Source organism: Magallana gigas, chromosome 2 (assembly GCF_963853765.1).
Source record: "Magallana gigas chromosome 2, xbMagGiga1.1, whole genome shotgun sequence".
Taxonomy (NCBI): Eukaryota; Metazoa; Mollusca; class Bivalvia; order Ostreida; family Ostreidae; genus Magallana; species Magallana gigas.
Window position 1 is genome coordinate 13291075 of NC_088854.1, and position 12478 is coordinate 13303552.

At 33.7% G+C, this 12478-nt stretch overlaps 1 long non-coding RNA gene across 1 annotated transcript; it reads left to right on the forward strand.

Annotated features, from left to right (window-relative positions):
• Positions 1-288: 288 nt before the first annotated feature.
• LOC105323916 (uncharacterized) lies at positions 289-11696 on the forward strand. The gene is made up of 2 exons (XR_010710776.1): positions 289-529; positions 11006-11696. It is a non-coding gene; the product is annotated as an uncharacterized lncRNA (long non-coding RNA).
• The last annotated feature ends 782 nt before the right edge of the window (positions 11697-12478 follow it).

Consider the following 12478-nt stretch of genomic DNA (forward strand, 5'->3'; position numbering starts at 1 on the left):
TAGGGGCCATATCTCAGTCCCCGCTCGATTGATTTTCCTGTAGTTTGGATATGCTGTTGGACTAGTGTCATTCTATAGGTATGCTGTATTTGAACTCATTTGAGCCGGTGGAATTTTTTATATGATTTATTTTTGTATAAAGGAATAAGAGGGAAAAATAATTGTGGTCTGTGTCCTAAATGTATAAACTTTCAGAAAATTAAATTAAAATTTGTCTTTTAAATCAATTTAATTATTTCAGTTTAAAAATTATTTATGGTCCATTAATATATAAATTGTCACGTGTTTACAGGGTTCCGCCTTCTATAATATTACGCATGCGTATAAACAAAATGGCGAGTAATGAAAAGAGAACGCGGGGTAGGCCTGCTGTCTACACTGAATTGGAAAGGAAAACACTGAGAAGAGAACGCGACCGAGCCAATTCGGGAACGAAAGTATATTTGGGAGACCAATATGTTCGTTGGACGAAGAAGAAACGGAAGCTGGGCAAAACAAATGCAGAGTTCGCAGAGATTCTCCTGGACAGGTTTGTTGATAGAAATTTGTCTTTTCCACTTCTCCGGGTAATAATTGTATAAAGTTTTTAATTTAAGTAGCCAGAATTATTGTTCCTTAGGTAAGTATTTTTCATTTTCTGTTTTTAGCTCACCTGAGCTGAATGCTCGAGTGAGCTATTCTTATCACATTTTGTCCGTCTGTCCGTCCGTCTGTAAACTTTTTACATTTTGAACTTCTTCTCTAAAACCGCTTGGCCAATTGCAACTAAATTTGGCACAACGCATCCTTATCGGGAAGGCGTATAAAAATTGCAGAAATAAAAGACCGATCTTTATCAAAGCAGTGAAAACCTCGGAACTGTAGAAATAGCTAGGGGGGTGCATTTTTGAAAATCTTCCTCTCAAGAACTACTGAGTCAAATTCAACATAATTTAGCATAAATCATCCTTATGGGAAGGAAAATATAAATTTCAAAAATTAATTAAGGGCTAATTCTGTTTCAGATTTAAGTAATTTACGAAAATAATAATAATACAGAGATAATGGAGGTCAATCAGTTTAACTCCGGGCTCGATATTTCATATATCGAAAACCAGTTAAGAGGACCAGTCTATGTTAGAAGCAGCCATCTTTAACAGGTCGAGACCACTATATTTTGTGACGTTGGCTTAAATTTGCATACTAAATTAGCCATCTGTTTACTTTTATCGACAAACCAATCAGGTGAATGAGTTGCAAGGTATTGTGGGCTACTACAAGTTTCAGTGTATACAAAGCGTATTGAAAATATATACCATTTTGAATTATCCTTTGGAAACTCATTTTGAATGATTTTTTCAGAATTAATGAATTGATATGGACAATTATGTCTGAAGTTCAATTTCTATGCTCACATTTAAAAAATATTGCATATGAGGACTTATATCAACCTATTTAAATACCCCATTGTCAATGTTCAAAAGAGAGGTACGTCCTATTGAATTAGAAGCAGTGAGTATCGTTTTTTCACGCGTTACTCCATATTTCGGACAACATCAGTAGAATGCGCGTTGATATTTTCTTTAGGGACATTCATCAGTATGCTTAACGGACAAAATACTATATGCTGCATACATGTAGCTTGCGCTTGAACTGCGTTTGTATATGTGTGTATTTCTAACACCGTGGCTATTTACGTATGTCAGGGACGTATATATGTCCCTGCGTATGTTAAAAATGTACTCTTACTTAAATTTATTTCTAGTGCACAATAATAAAGTCACCAACACACAATTGTGCGGGTTTTTTTTTTTCAAAATCTGTTTGTATTTGTAAGCAGGTATGTTTCTCAGTCGTTTGATACTGATCATTTTTTAAGCAACAATTGATCAACTAAAACAACGGTATTTTTCAATGTGAGCATGGAACAAAGTGAACGGTACGTAATCTTTCCTTTTTTACCTTCTAAAGTAAAAATCAAGATGTACAAACATTCCGGCAAGCAATTAATTATTGTGAATAAAACAGACAAAAACCACGTGCGTTTGTTGAATCGTAAACACGTTGTAGACCGTCATGCATTGCAACTAATTCGATGGATTGGAGAATCTGTTTGACGTAAATACTGTCACGTGTTACATAACGCTATCTATACAAGGTAGTGTACCCGACCTGTTTAAGTTGAACAGAGATGAATTTAATTTGGTTGTTTTGCAACAGTTTAAGTGCCAAGGAAATATTTGAAACATCCAAAATATATTTGTGCCGTTTATGTGAAGTAAATTGAGGTTAAATAATTCAATGCGTTGACATTTTCATTTGTGACGGTGGTTTTATCTTGTTTTGATTTTCGTTTAGCATGTTTAGTTTCTTTTTATTTTAACTTGAGAGGAAACATCGTCTTTATTTTAGAATTTAAAATTTTTACGTGTAGACCGGTAAATCAGACAGCTGATTGTTTACATGTACCTGTGTAAAATCTGATGCACTAACAACATATATAGAATACTATTCATTATGTGGGTACATGTAATTCGGTAGGATCTCTACGTAATGGTTGATTAATGCAACATGTTTTATTAAGATGCTCAGCAATTTCAATCTAAACGGAGATTATTCTCACTGCTAGAAATATTTTAGTATATATATGATGAAAAATAAATTTGATTTTTTCTTTGTTTTAGTGCATTTTTCTCTTGTTTTAATTGTTTACAAATTTCTATTTACTAACCTGAGAGTCAAGCTTCGAGTTATAAGCAAGATGCAGAGCTTTGTGCACAATGCTACTGTATGTTTGTACACAAAGCTGAGGTCATGCTTTAGTTCGTTTATATTTTAAATGCAGTTATGCTGAATAGGAAATACCAAGTTTAAAAATCTTAAGTTGAATGGAATAAACTCATGTGAACAAAAACATGACTCAAGCCAAGCTATATATCTTGCTTATAATTCTATGATTGACGCTGAAATTTTGGTTGATCAATATAAATGTCATGCTAAAAGGATGATATGCTGGAACTACTTTCTGGTGCCCCTTCTTCAATGATGAATTGCATAAAATCTACACAAATTTTTGATAGTTTTTCGAACACAAGTAAACGAAAAAGACGTCTTTTAAACAGTTAATAGTCCTGACACATTATTATTATGAGGATAAAAGCATTATTGGTGTTCTTAAAAAATTACTGCAACGGAAAATCATCTTTGTTTGTGGATATTTGTTGTTTTTTAATAAATATGAAAATAATTGGTACAATAGAGTGATATGCCTGCCAATACATTAATTTGAATTATTAATAGCTCTTTAACATATGTGACAACATTTTTCTGGTAAGTTTATTCTTCAATCAAGTAAGTAAGGATATGAAATGTCATACGAAATGAATTCATGCCTGGTAAACGACAATCAATTATAATGGAGAAGGCCAATTCAATTTTTCAATGTTTTTAATTTGAGGAATTGAGCGCATTCATTCTGATGCATTGAGGTACACTTTTCTTCTTTCCATATAGGACTTTAAAAAAAAAATACAATAACTAGTAAGTAGTGGAGGGAGAAAATGTATTTTAATCGTTTTATAAAGTGATGGGGGGGGGGGGGGGGGGGCTAAAATAAAGGGAACTGGAAGTTAACTCAGCTGCAATAATGTAGCCCTCTCCGATTTTTGGGAGTTGATTTAAATCAACTCTCCTATGCAGTTACTCAGACAAACCGAAAGTGAAACAGTGTTTGGACCTCAGCACAAATCATCACCGCTGACAAGATTTAGTTCTTGAAAATAGTTGATAAATTCGATGTAATGTATACTAAAGCATTGTTTTTCAAGGAAACTTATTTATAAATACCTTGAAAATAGTCAGATTTAAATGTTACGAACAATTTAAATATTTTTTGTAGTCGTATGTATCCCTACACCAGAGTTCAATATAGTCTCGTTTAACTCGACGCTCGGCTGTCTCCGTAAATCCTTGTCGGAGATTTACGGTGTCAGCCGAGCGTTTGGTTGAACGAGACTAGAGTTCAATATTGCTTGGATCCATACAATTTTCGAGAAATATTTCTATCATTGATACATAGTTTGATTGAGTTAATTTTATCTTTAAATATTATTTAACATGATTCATATGGGGGTTTCTTGACATTCTTGTCGAAAAAGTTCAAAAATTCATTTTATAAAAATGTGCGTAATTCAAATTAGAAACTTCATGTACTTGTCATGCAAAATAACATATCATTGATTGTAAAATAAATAAACATCGACAAAATCAACTCCTGTCAGTTCTTCAGTACTTTGTTTATATCTGATGTTTACTGGAGAGGGCTACAATTCCACAGGATCTCCGTAAAGGTGCAAAACGTAAAGATGCAAAATTGATATTTTAATGCGGCTGACTTCGGTCTGAAAAGATCGATTTTATATTTGACTTCCGTTAGATAAAATGATTTTTTAATTCAGGTCGAACAAATTAACCGTATATAAATCAAAACCAGATAAAACACATCAGCATGTTTACCAGTCGTCTTTTTCAGCAGCCATGACAGTTCTCGCGTGATTTTATGGGATGTACGCTTGGAGTTTTGATGGACTTGATAACATGAATGTCGGTGTAAATAATCGATCTTACCTCGTTATATCACTAAAACATCATTTAAGGAAATGGTATATAATGGAAATTCATATTTACCGCTTTAATTATGTTTAAAATAGGGGAATTCCTAAATTCAGTTCAAGATCCGCTCCTGAATTCTCATTGGCTGTCCCAAAATAAAACCGGTCAAGGTCAGTAAACATGGCGGACAAATTCAACTTTTGTTGTTGACATACACGAAAAATAACCGATATATGGACTATACTTGATATTTTTGGATTAATTTATGCCATAGACATCTACAACGTTTGTGTTCAGGTAAGAAATGCAAATGTTATTCTCATTTATAAACGATTTGAGACGAAATTGTTGCGGGAGTGAATCACTCCCGCACTTGCACCATTACGGAGATCCTATGGAGTTGTAGCCCTCTCCCCCCCCCCCCCCCCCCCCAAAAAAAAAAAAAATTGGGAGAGGGCTACATTATTGCAGCTAGAAGTTAACTGTGAACACCAACTGAAAATTTAGTTATTTATATTGCATATGATCTTATTTTCGGTAAAAATGGTATTCCATAAAGGTAAATATGTCAAAGATTAAGTATATGCAAAATTAAGTGTAAAATTTGGATATTCATTTTTTGGTTAATCTACCGAGAGGCCACATGGCACAATATGCCATATAAAGCCAGTGTTGCTCAGGTGAGCGATGTGGCCCATTGGGCTTCTTGTTAATCTTAGTACAGGAGTTGCTATAATCTACAGGTTTGTTGATAGAAACAACTCAGACTTCTTACTGTTGCAAATACTTGTAAAAACCGACTGGAAAGGACACCATTTATCATTTATCGTGAAAGAGATAGATGCTCCGCAGGTCTAAGTAACCTCCGTTTTTGGAGGATAGATTTTATCCTCCAAAATTGGAGGATAGATGCCTCCACCCCCTGGTGGATTTTTTCAAATGAAGGGCAATTAAATCTGTTTATAAAGGGAGTTAACTATGACTTTGAATCTAATTATTAGACAATTAAAAAATCATCTAAGGTAGCTATCATTAAATATATTAATTACTTAATAGAAATTAAAGCTGACATGAATTCATAAAGCATTGGACGCCATTTTAGTTTCGATTGCTCCTCTACTGTCACTGAGGTATATATATACTGCCTACCGGGCAAGAAAGTTGCGGTCAGTTGCTTTCTGATTGAGACACTCAGGTTGCATGGACTTCTAAATGCATAAACTACACATTGAAGTAAAATGTTTGTAATGAAGAATATTAAAAGAAACAACAATGAATAAAATACATACTATATTTATTTAAAAAAAAAAATCCAAGGTACAGTAAAACACAGTTATAGCGAACACGCTTATAATGAATTGACGCTTACAGCGAAGTAAATTTCTTTCCCCAAGTCTCTATTTCATGTTGTAAACTTGACGGATATAACGAATTAAGCTTATAACGAAGTTAAATTGGCCGTCCCTGGGACTTCGTTATAAGCGTGTTTTACTGTATCTGTATTATTTTGCACAAAAAGTGCTGCCTTACTTCGCATGCACATCGAGTGTTGTTCATACATAGTGCACAGCGTTTGCATCTTTTTGAAAACCCCAGCGGCACTACATTCAACACAGTAGCTTAATGATAGATAATCCAAGAAGGTAACAACGAAACATCAATTTAATCGGTTTCTACAAAAACACTCCATTTCTAAAATCCATGTGATCATTGGCATTGCTCGATCTGCCACAGTGTGTGGTTTGCGCATGTGTGATGCTATAACATACACAGGAAACGGTCTAAAATTATCGAGGAAATTTGAAGTATCTGTGCCTGGATTTCAATCAGTTTTGTTTCGTTGTTCATTGGATTTTCAAAACGCGTTTCTATACGTCTTTTTTGTCCAATATAACGTGATTGGGTGCATGAAATACCAGAATGCGATGAAGCATGAATAGTGTTTCGGTCTTATATACAATAGAAATCGACAACTAATATGGCAGTAGTCGTAGTTAAAAGGGAAATAATGCATATTTATGAATTCATGTCAGCTTTAAAATTTAAATGATTAGAGGGCTAGTTTAAGGTGGAATAACACACCTGGAAAAAGTCACTCAAATTAACAGTAAGTTATTTGATTATGTACTAGATATATAAATGATAAATAAAGTGTACATATGTTAAATATGCAAAAAAAAATATCAGTTTGGGGATAAAAATAAATATCTAAAAATCAATTTAGTCAGTAATAAAAAAAAATCCCCTGCGGGAATTAAACTTGGACATTATTCACTTTGCTATAAGTTACATGTTGGCGTTGATAGAACTCAGAGGTCAGTCATTTTGTAATGATGTGTTATTCAACTTTAGAAGGAAAAAATATTTTCAGAGGAAGACTCACCATTTTCGGAATTTAATTTAATGTAACAATTATAAAGAGTCTCCTTCATGTGTAAAAATAAGTATCGGAAGAACAAACTTTAAAAGCATGTTATGAAAATGCTATACATGGAATTTTAAATAGCTGTATGCAATCATTAGTTTATTTCATTAACTTTGATTTCCATATCCCAAAATGGAGAGCAATTTGACCTACAATGCAGTGGAACTTTCCATATATTGTAAAAAAGTATTGGCCGCCGTCTTGAAATTGAGCTATCCTCCAAAATGGGAGGTAGTGAGATCTATTAGGAGAGTCCCTTTTACCTTGTATTCCATGATGACTGAGTCGAGCAAAGATCTTGTAGTTTTCAGCAGTGTCAAAAACTGTCAATCTAAATACTGTTTGAATACATGTGGTACAAATTAGTGATACAAGATTAATCCAGTTAGGTTTGTATAACCCTTTCATTTTTCTGAAAGCTTATATTAATAAGTACTTAAATTGGATATGTTAAAGGGATTTGTATGTACTTCAACTGTCACAATCAACGTTATTTTTTATTTCTTAACGATACAATAGGTAAGTCTGAAATAAAGCACAAATGTTTTTCAACTGTACTGTCTCTTTAATAGGCATTTCCTAAATAACGACCCATATATTTGACCCACTTTTAAAGCAATCACATGATTGTCTCATTTCCAAATACATGTACTGCAAAAATGACAAACAAAAACGTAACAGTAAAGAAAATAGGAGGAAGAGTAGCTATTTGATCAGAAACTGAAAAGAAACAAAGAATGAAAGAGAATGATGATTGGTTGGCCAAAAGTGAGAATATACTCTAGAAGCACATATATTTGTCGGGTTTAAATTTTGTTGTTTCTAAACCAAATAAATTTTTGTTGAGATTTAATTTCATCAAATCTTAATCTTTAAAATGCATCATGTATCAACTCTGTATTTTAGAACACTTGGGTTAAAAATTCGTCGTGGATTAATTTCGTCAATTTATAGTGCCAACGAAAATGTCGAAATTAAATCCCCTTCAAATATTTCTGCTTCTATAGTACATAGGCGATACTGTGGACCGGTGGAGAGCACTTAAGGTAACTCCGTACCTATAAAATCATGGGTTCAAAGTTAAAAACTTTACTTTTTTTTAACTTATCGGACATGAATTTCATCAAAAAATAAATAAAATATATATGTATCCATACTATTTAAGATGTAAGGTAATAAAAACCAAAGGCTAAAATTATCATCTGAAAATCCCACTTTTTTTGTTTAAAAATTAAATATAAGTGGATGGATACTTGTTTGTCTATTTAAATCTTATTTCTTACTTTGTTAGAAAACTAAAATTAATTATCAAAAAGAAAAAAATTGTTTACATTTGAAAAATTAGAGCATTTAGATATATCACTTAGAGAAATGTAGAAAAGAGTTATTTCCCTTTGTCATTATTGAATTATGTCGAATATAAGGATGAAAAACGCTTATTAAATATCTCCAAGTAAACAATGATTTGAGTTTTTGATGTGCACCTATGATAACATAGACATTACAAATCTACTTGCAAGAATTTTAATGAACTCATGGTTTATGTAAAATGTATGACGTCACAGGAGGGTGGATTTACTTTAAGCAAAAAATCAATGCTAAAACAGACAAAGAAATGACTACCATTCTTATTGACTGGCAAGTAATATTTGTGTTAGGATGGGATTTAAGTTCATTAAAATTTGACTGGAATGCCAGCATTTTTAGCTCACATGAGCTGAAAGCTCAAGAGAGCTTTTCTGATCACTTTTTGTCTAGCATCCGTCTGTCTGTCCGTCCATCTGTCTGTCTGTAAACTTTTTTACTTTTTAGCTCACCTGGGCTGAAAGCTCAAGTGAGCTATTCTGATCACATTTTGTCCGTCGTCCATCTGTCTGTCCGCCCGTCCGTCTGTAAACTTTTTACATTTTGAACTTCTTCTCTAAAACCGCTTATCCAATTTCAACCAAATTTGGCACAAAGCATCCTTATGGGAGGGCGAATATAAATTGCAGAAATAAAAGTCTGATCTGTATTCAAAGCGGAGAAAACCTTGAAACTGTAGAAAAAGGGGGGTGCATTTTTAAAAAATCTTCTTCTCAAGAACTACTGAGTCCAAGTCAACGGAGTTTAGCATAAATTATCCTTATGGGAAGGAAAATATAAATTGCAAAAATGAAGGGCTAATTCTGTTGCAAATCTGAGTTATTACGAAAATAATAATAAAGGAAAGGCGTGTTTCAGCTTCGGGTTCGGCATCCGGTAAAATGGGTTGACAAGACTTGGCCTGGGCAAAACAAAAGATTGGCAGTTATTAATCTGGCAATCTCATTAAAATTTCAGGATATTTGATACACCAGTATATTTGTATTCGCTGTAAATATTGCTGCAAAATAATGCGTATTTGGAATTGACGATTGCCGATCTGCCCCAGCTTTTATTTTTTCCACGGCCGGGTTTGCATACCCATTTTACCAAGACTCGTATTCCATACTTCTAAAACGAGGTTCTTTGTTTAAAGCAGCCATGATATTATACGAAAAAAGGGTCGATCTGACTATGATGAATTTGCTTGTTATGCAACAGTTCGCGCATGAAGGAAAAGCACAATATCTTTTGAACGCCCATTGTTGCTCAGGTGAGCGATGTGGCCCCATGGGCCTCTTGTTTGACTTCTTCTCACGAACCCACCAGGCTAATTTCAAACAAACTTGGTACAAAGCATCAGTGGGTGAAGTGGATTCAGTTTGTTAAATGAAGGGCCCCGCCCTCTATAAAGGAGAGATAATTAAAAATTATTTAAAATTTGTTGGCATTTTTCAGAAATCTTCTTCTCAAAACCATATGACCAGAAGCATCCTCAGGTAGGGAATATTCAAGTTTGTTCAAATCATGATCCTTGGGGCTAGGGGCAACAAGGGGGGGTCAAATTTTTAAATAGGAATATATAGAGAAATTTTTTTAAAAATCACCGTCAACACAATTTACCGAGAAACGCTGAAACTTAAGTCATTTAAGATAGTGTGGATTAAAATTTGTCAAAATCATAATGTACAGGAGTAGGGTTGGGCCACATGGGGGGGTGGGGGGGGGGTCTGCTTTTACAAAGGAAAACATTTAAATTATTCAGAAAAACTCAAATGTTATAAAGTATGGATTTACTTATATGCAAGCATTTTGACATAGTTGATTCTTTAAAATTGTTTAGACTGTGGTCCCTAGACAATTCTTTGGCATCAGAAGGGGTCAAAGTTTGATGAGGACTATAATCAATATATAAACAGTTGTTAAAGACCCTCTCTAGAGCTGCAGTGCTCAATATGTGATATGACTGTAAAATCATCCTGTTGAAAAGCATAAGAATATGCAGGGGAATTTTTTTAATATAGGATCTGTATGATACAACATTGTTCAGATATTTTGTATATGACTCCATAAAGCTGATTTTATAATGTCTATTGTTGCTCAAGTGAGTGATGTGGCCCATGGGCCTCTTGTTCTCTTGTACTTTCTTTGTCCAGCATCATTTGAAATAGCAAATTCTCATGTACAGTTTCTTTGTAAAATGGTTAATCATTTTCTTTAAAAGTTTACTAGAAACTTTAATTTTAACAATCCCGTCAATAATGAGGAGATTTTGGAAAAAATATCAATAAAGTTTTAAGTCAATTGTATGAATCTACATTTTATATGTATATAGAAAAACAGTCAGTTATATCATCAGCTGTTGTAGCCTAACAGTAGAGCGTTTGGCTATTAGATATAACAATTTTAGGATTGTGAGTTCAAAACCCACTGTCAGCACTCGTAAGACATTTGCCGTGCTCTTTTTCAGCATATTATGCTTACGCTATATAAGTCCTTTGTATACTATGCAAAAAAAGGATGAGTAGTGAACATATAGAGACCAACTGACAGAAGACATACTAATGGACAATTTATTTTACACTAGGCCTATTATGTGGTTATATAGATACATACAACTAATGAAACATTTTCAATGTTTTATAGGTATGAATCACTTGGATCATCACCATCATCATCATGCAAAAAATCTCGGACTGACAAAGTGCGTAACACGCGAGTTTCTGTCCAAACTCAGACAGTGCATAACGCACAATTGCGAGTTTCTGCCAAAACTCAGACTGCGCATAACACACAAGTTTCTGCCCAAACTCAGACTGTGCATAACACACAAGATTCTGCCATCAGTGGAAGCAGAGATATAGTTAATGTTCCTATTGGAAATCAAAGCCCTCATGTATCGACACCAGGGAGTGAGGCCTCATCATCAGGGTGTGGTTTAAATAGAACTACATGTGTGTCCAGTAACAGTCAAAGTGGAACTGAGATACTATTACCGATAATACGTGTACCGGTATTTATGCCGACCTGTGTGTTGATGACCACTGTAAAGTCTGAAACGTGAAGTCGTGAACTATGTTAAGTTTGTTTGTATTATGTTGGTTACAAATAGCATGTAGCTGTCCCAAAGAATTTAGGTAATTGACTCTTTTTAAATATTTTTCACTTGAGCAAGAAGATAATTAAAACATTTCATTGCATAATTATATAGAGATACTATTCAGATATGAGAAACTATCTAATCATGATGAATTGTGTATATAATTATAAATGTGAGTGTGTGTTTACGATTTTGTATATACATGTGCATATAGATATGTATAAATGTTTATCCCTCTATTTGTGTTTTTTTCTTCATTCATGTTTATGTTTTGTATGCAGGAGTACAGTACCGATCAGACCTAACCTAACAGGAAGTAAACCCCAGCTAAACCCCGGGTTTACTTTGGGAGTTTACTCTTTTACTCTGGATTTATAGTATTAATAATTATATTTAATAATTATGATACCGTACTTTATAATACATGGTATATTAATATCGGATTAGTCGGGATCAACGATAAATGTTACTGCTTTCCAAATATGCAATAAAAACCAAATTTTTAAAAATCTTCTCTACTTTCACACATGTAAGGTAAAAACTAATTGCATGATTATGATGCCAATAAAGCCCTCTACTAAAATTGTGAAATTCACAACCTCTGGGTCAGGGGTTCAGGCTTTAAGGTGGGGCAATTATGGCCACATAGTAAAAATGTATTTAATCTTAGAAAATCTTCTACTTTTCTCCCATATATATTTGTTAAAGACTATCAAATGCATGGTTATGATGTCCATGAAGTCTTCTAACTATTAATTTTGGAATTTATTGACCCTTTGGACAGGGGTTTGAGCCCTAGAGTTGGGCCTATATAGCAGTATAGTGAAAATGTATTAAATCTTAGAAAGTCTCCTTCTTTACCCACACGTGGAGAAAAATTGAATACCTGGTTATGATGAAAATTTACTTCATAATTACATGTACATTATTCAGGAAGCCCTCTACTAAGATTGCAAATTTTATGTTCCCTGGAGTATGGGTTTTGACTCTAGGGCAGGGCCAATTTGAAAATGGATGTA